This window comes from Cynara cardunculus, assembly GCF_001531365.2.
Source record: "Cynara cardunculus var. scolymus isolate 2C chromosome LG 2, CcrdV1, whole genome shotgun sequence".
Taxonomy (NCBI): domain Eukaryota; kingdom Viridiplantae; phylum Streptophyta; class Magnoliopsida; order Asterales; family Asteraceae; genus Cynara; species Cynara cardunculus.
This window is the reverse complement of record NC_037529.1, coordinates 6,136,188-6,142,162: the sequence shown is the minus strand read 5'-3', so window position 1 is coordinate 6,142,162 and position 5,975 is coordinate 6,136,188. Positions and strand designations below refer to the sequence as shown.

The 5,975-nt window shown below is 33.7% G+C and overlaps 1 protein-coding gene across 5 annotated transcripts in view; it reads left to right on the top strand.

The window, feature by feature from the left end:
- Positions 1–4,996: 4,996 nt before the first annotated feature.
- The window catches only part of LOC112506565 (probable UDP-N-acetylglucosamine--peptide N-acetylglucosaminyltransferase SPINDLY), a 16,414-nt gene continuing 15,435 nt past the window's right edge, over positions 4,997–5,975 (top strand). For 2 of the 5 annotated variants that reach the window (XM_025110699.1, XM_025110704.1), the window contains exons 1-2: positions 4,997–5,228; positions 5,812–5,883. The gene's annotated coding sequence lies outside the window, so the exon portion shown is untranslated. Of the gene's footprint in view, positions 5,229–5,495; positions 5,568–5,811; positions 5,884–5,975 lie in introns of all 5 variants that reach the window. The other 3 variants (XM_025110700.1, XM_025110701.1, XM_025110702.1) reach the window with 3 other exon arrangements.

The window sequence follows — 5,975 nt, the reverse complement described above, 5'->3', positions numbered from 1 at the left end:
GTAAATAATTAATAAATAATATTAATTATAAATAATTAGTAATTAATTTTCAATTTATATTAATTAATAGTTAATATTTATTTGTAATTAACAGTAATAAATGACAATTAATATTAATGATGGTTATAATTGGAAAAAGTGACAATAAGTTGTCAAAAACGCTAATGCAAGTAGCGTTTCATAAAATGACTTATAAGCTAGCTTATAAACTAGTTTATATGCATCCAAACATGTATCCCGAAAATAAAGTAGCTTAAAAGCTAGTTTATTTTTACCAAACAATGTCTTAACATCAATAAACAATATTCCAAACCTTACACAAGTTTATAATTAAGGAGAAGCACTACTAAAACCCAATAGATGTCGTCATTTCCAAAATACAAACTACGTCTCTAATTTGCTAATTAGCGTCTATCTCATCACTCTGTCGCTAGTACAATTTTCCCAAGGATCTGATGCATATGCTGACAAAGAAAAATATACGTCAGGCCTGGTAGTTCAATCACTTTTCGTTAGTTATATAGCATGGTTAAAACTGAAAGGAGGTTATTTAAAATCACACTTTCTAAAATGAAATGTATTTTAAAAATGTAAACAAAATCTTTCCCGAAACCACCATTTTTTTTATATAAACACTTAAATGAAAATACCCACTAATTTTGAAACAAAACCCAATACTCACATGAAGCATAAGGAGGATTAAAATCCAAGTACCGCATACATGAAAATAACCCTTTTATCCAAAATCTTAATATATGGAGGGCATCCAATATATTAAAATCATGAATTACGGTTTATCTGCCAAAACCCAATAATATAAAAGCATGGATGATAAACTATCCAAAATAACATTAAACAATGACGGGGGAGACCTATATCCATTGAGAGTGACGGGACATAAATAGTATGCCACTCGAACAACGTTATCTCATGACACTTCACGACCTACAACCTAAGTGTCCATACAATTTCTTAATAAACTTCATCTCAAGAGCTGGTTGACCTTAGTGTACCTTCAAGAGTAATCACCGCAAGACCTGACACACTTAAAGACTACCTCCAAGGCATTACTTCAAACGAAGAAGGTCCTGGTGTGTCAACAAGACATGCACTTTCAGACTCAACCCTCCTAGTGTCTACTTGCAAACTTAAGGTCATGAAACGAGGGTCCAGAATCCAATTCCGCAATACCCCCTCGACCATAAATACAAGACTAACCGACATGCCTATGGATCCAACGTGTCACAGTCTAAATTATATGACTTCAAATGGATGACCAACACACTTAAAACATGCAATTTTATAAACAAATGCACTACAAATGCAAAGCTCAATATAGAGCGCTCTAAATTTTCAGACAAATGTCCACAAGACTCATTTAAGTCAAAACCAAGCCAAAGGCTCAACAATTCAAATGAATAGTAGATTAAAGTCATCGAAAGTAGTAAAACACATTTAACCCACGTTTATGTAAGTATATGCTCCAAAAGGATGATTTACTAAAAAACCCATCATTAGTTGGGACAAAGCCTTTGCTAATCGAAATCATACTATTTATATCTCCAAAATGTCTCACAACACAGTGATGTGTATCTAACAAATGGTTTATAAAACCAAATACACTAAAAATACATTAATACCAAAACAATCTCCATTTATGAGATAAACCATCAAACAATCCACACTTGTGATTTATTTAATAAAATACTCAAAGATCCCAAATATGTGCATTTTTAGGATGTGTTAACTTAAAAATACCAAGTGTATAAAATTCATCGAATACTCCACATATTTAATAAATATCAAATAAAAAGCATACTAATACTTCAAAAATACACATTTTGGTATGTACATAGTTTTCACAAATCAACTTGAAAACTAGGTTTTACCCCACAACTTGAGCTTCTTTTGGTGGAGGCTTCAGATCTACAAGATTCATCACGAGAACCTTATTTAGGTCAAAAACAAACCTAAAATACACACAAGAGCAACCCAAAATCATACCCATAGTCAAAGCCCTAAATAATGCAAAACTCATCAATAATCTCACCTATTGAGAACATATGGAGATCCCAACCAAAAAATTGAAACTACTAAGTTAGATCTTCTCCAAAATGCTTCACAAACATTCCCAAATTCGGACCTACGAGGAGAAATGAAGGGAAGAAAGTAGTTGGGGTTAAGGCTTGGAAAGAAAGAAAGAGAAGAAGAAAACAAGAATGGGGAAAAGGAGGAAGGAAAGTGAATGACTTAAAAAACTGAACCAGCCTACGCTCGGGGCGGCTTCTGCGTGGCCTAACCAATGCCAACCAAAAACACTCGGGAGACTCTCACGCGACCCAACTGGCATTTCTTTCTATTTGATTTGCCAAAACTATACGACGGTCGGCCAACTCAGTGACAAACACAAACGAATAAGAAATAGTATAGTAAATTTCTGGGTGTTACAAGAACACGACTTCATAGAATGATAGATGTATCATCCTCTCTGAAGATTCAAGGGTGTGTTACACTTGAAAAGTGAACCGAATTAATCATTTAAATATATATATATATATATATATATATATCTTCATTTTAGTAATATCAACAATTTAAATTATTCATATATTGAAAACACAAAGTAATGATCTATTCATAATGTGACATTTCAAATCTTATCATTTAGTTCAATTTTTTTGGCTTTAAGATATTAATTTGTTAGGTCAATTTCAATCTTAATAAAACATTAAATGTAATGTATATACTTTTAATAAAAAAATAAACACACTTTTATATTAATTATTAAAATGTTAAAAAAAAAAAAAAAAAGCAAACGGCCTTTATGTTGGTCAACACAATCATCAATTTCTCACATGTGGACTTGACTTCTCGTAGCATTTCTTTGTTTTCATATCATTAATCACCCAATGACTTTGACRCCTATTTGTTTTCCAGTTTATCACCCAATGACTTTGACACCTATTTGTTTTCCAGTTTATTTTCCATTTCAATAGGATATTTACCAAACACTTATTCGGATAAGCGTTTATCAAGTAACATTAACTTATTGGATGAATACGACAAAGATCAAAAATCTTACTAGGTAAGAGTGAAGGCAAAGACAAAAGTCTTATCCGGTAAGCGAAAGCGAAGACTCTTACCACGATTAGTATTTACAAGATAAACTGTTGTATACGATATTGTTTGGTGGACTAAAATATTACCCGGTAAGTAAGTAATAGTGTTTAATTTTACAGATGAACGCTTACCCGAATAAGTATTTGGTAAATGACCCCTAAATTAAATGATTTTCTTTCTTTTTGCAATTTTGGTACAAAAGCATGTTCAAGTTGCTTGCCATCATCTATGTAGTGTTGAAAAAGATTCGATTTTACTTGTGGGTTTGTATTACTTTTAATTAATTCGTTAAAATTAATATGGTTTACTTTAAAAGTGGATTTTTTTATTCTTTGAATCAATATGTATATTACGTATTTGATTCAACCAGTATACAGTGACAGAACCTATTCATACTTTTTTTGGATGGGAAGGGGTGAAAAGTATTTCATTATTTATAATTCTATGCTTAAAAAAATTGGCTTAATACATACGAGGCCACTAAAGTATGAAACAATCTCAAAAAGACCATAACTATAAGAAAACATATGTCATAAAACTTTAAATTTAGTGTCATTTACGTCAAAATTATTCATTGCTTAAATTCGATGGTCAAACATGGAAATTATGTTTTGGTTGCCTAAAAGTAAAAAAAGAAGCTCTAACTAGAAAAGTAAATGCTTGACCTACATGGGGAGAACTATGGTGTAGGCATTGTTGCAGGAGGCGACAATGTTGATAGGGGGTCGATGGTTGTGCAGATGTGGATGGGCGGTTGTGTACCCTTTATGGAGTAGCGCAATCGGTGGTGGTAGTTTTGTAGAGGAGAGTAGTGGTGGCATCCCATCGGGGGCTTTGGTATTTTGTTTTGATTTACAAGTCGTATATATTTTAAACTTTGTAAAAAGAAATAAAACATAAATTACTAAAGTCTGTATATCTTCTAGTTAAAATTTTAAACTTGAACCAAAGGGCATAATAGTCATTCTAAACCAAATCTAATATAAATGACATTAATTTAAAAATTGAGTAATCTTCTATGACATTTTTATAAAAGTACAGTTACGTGTCATTCTTAGACTTTTGTCATATATTGATGGTCTTCTTGTATATTAAATTAAATATCGAAAAAGCGGCCAACCAATGTGGTTCAAATCACCACAAAACAAATTTTGTTATAAAAAGGGTTGTTTTTGTAGAATAGTGAAAATTGAAAAAGATGATTTATGTTGAAAAGCAAGTCAAATGGTATGCATGTGACCGTGAGTCATTTAACCTAACTAACACAGTATATTTCATACCGTCTACTGCTCTAACTCATCTTCCCACTCATGCTAGCTATAGACCCCTCTCCCTAATTGACTGCTTTAATTTTGCGTTTCCAACAACTCTTATAAGATGTAATGACACCGAAAATGTCTTAGACCACAATGCCTCTTCTCAATTGTTCATCCCACGTCCTTCTCGCTCTACCCATCATCTTGGCCCTTTGGATCGTCAATTTTTCTACCCTAATCACTTATACATTCAACTCCACTACCAAACACAATGTTGTCTACGAATAATACACCATGGAACACTCTTCTGAATTCTTTAGGAGATCTCGTCCAAAATCACAAAAAAAGGAATGAGCTTAGTGTCGGTCCATAGTGAAGTCATATCTCCGATACATGAGGCACTTAACAAATATGTTAAATTGGTCTTATTTTGTAACTGTTTTATCTTTCTTGGATGGGAAAAGCCAAAAAAAGGTTTCAGGAACTGAAATTGTCTATCTACAAAAAGTCAAGGGACTATTTTGTAGTTCATTATAATATATATTTTATTTTGTTTATTTATTAATCGGGCCAGGGTTGCAGCGGAACGCGGGCAAAATCATAGACGAACAGGGTTAACAATTGACTACACGATTGCTGTTTCCTCTTTCTGCTACCACTGCTTGATTGCCGTACAACACCGCCGCGGTGGCGCTCCGTTGCTCGCCAGCAGTCATCCCACGACGTGTCGGTGACAGCGGCGGGAAGCAAGTATTTTCATCTTCATCATATTTGTGCCGTCATACACAAAAAACCCTTCTTAAGCCTCTCACCTCTCTGTCTATATATCTGCGACTGCGAGAGGCAATAGAAGTAAGCATCGGAAACGCTCTTTACTTCGAACATCCTCTTTGTATGTGTATTTACGTAATTTGGTTTTTGCATTATACTGTGGAGTAGTTTTTTTGATAATTAGATAGTCCATATGAACACTAATCGTGTTGTTTTAGGTTTCTTTTGATATTTTAATTCGCATTACTGGAAGAAAACCTAAATCCTTGATCCTTTGTGTGTGAGGCTGGGTTTTCGAGGATTATGCGTGATTGGTGGTTTGATGTATCTGCCATGTGCTTGTGTTAGGGTTTTGGGGGCTGATCAGCTACGTTTATGCGTGAGTGGTTTGATAGCAGGATACTGGAATAATTCACAAGGGTGAAGATGCTACCTAATTAAAATATGGAAGGACTAGTCTTGCATTATACCCCCATTTCGCTAAAAAAGTTTCAAGTCAGATGATACAATGGAATTTTTGTATAGCCTATACTCTATCTGATAAAAACAAAAGAGAGCTACACATCAATTTTGGGACGAAACTAGCTACCCTTAGATTTTAAGATTAATGTTGGCTGTAAACCTTTCTGCAAAAAACTGACAAGTACGTTAATACCCATGGCAGGTATTGTAGATGGCAAAGTGCTGGTGGTAAGTTGGTGAGATAATCCATAGCATGGCAGCTCTGTTGTGACTTGTGAGTAATGGGGTTGAAATGCTACTATATCGGCTTAAGTGCTTTCTTATATAATTATCAAATGTGTTCTAGAACTCATTGGGCATTTTTTT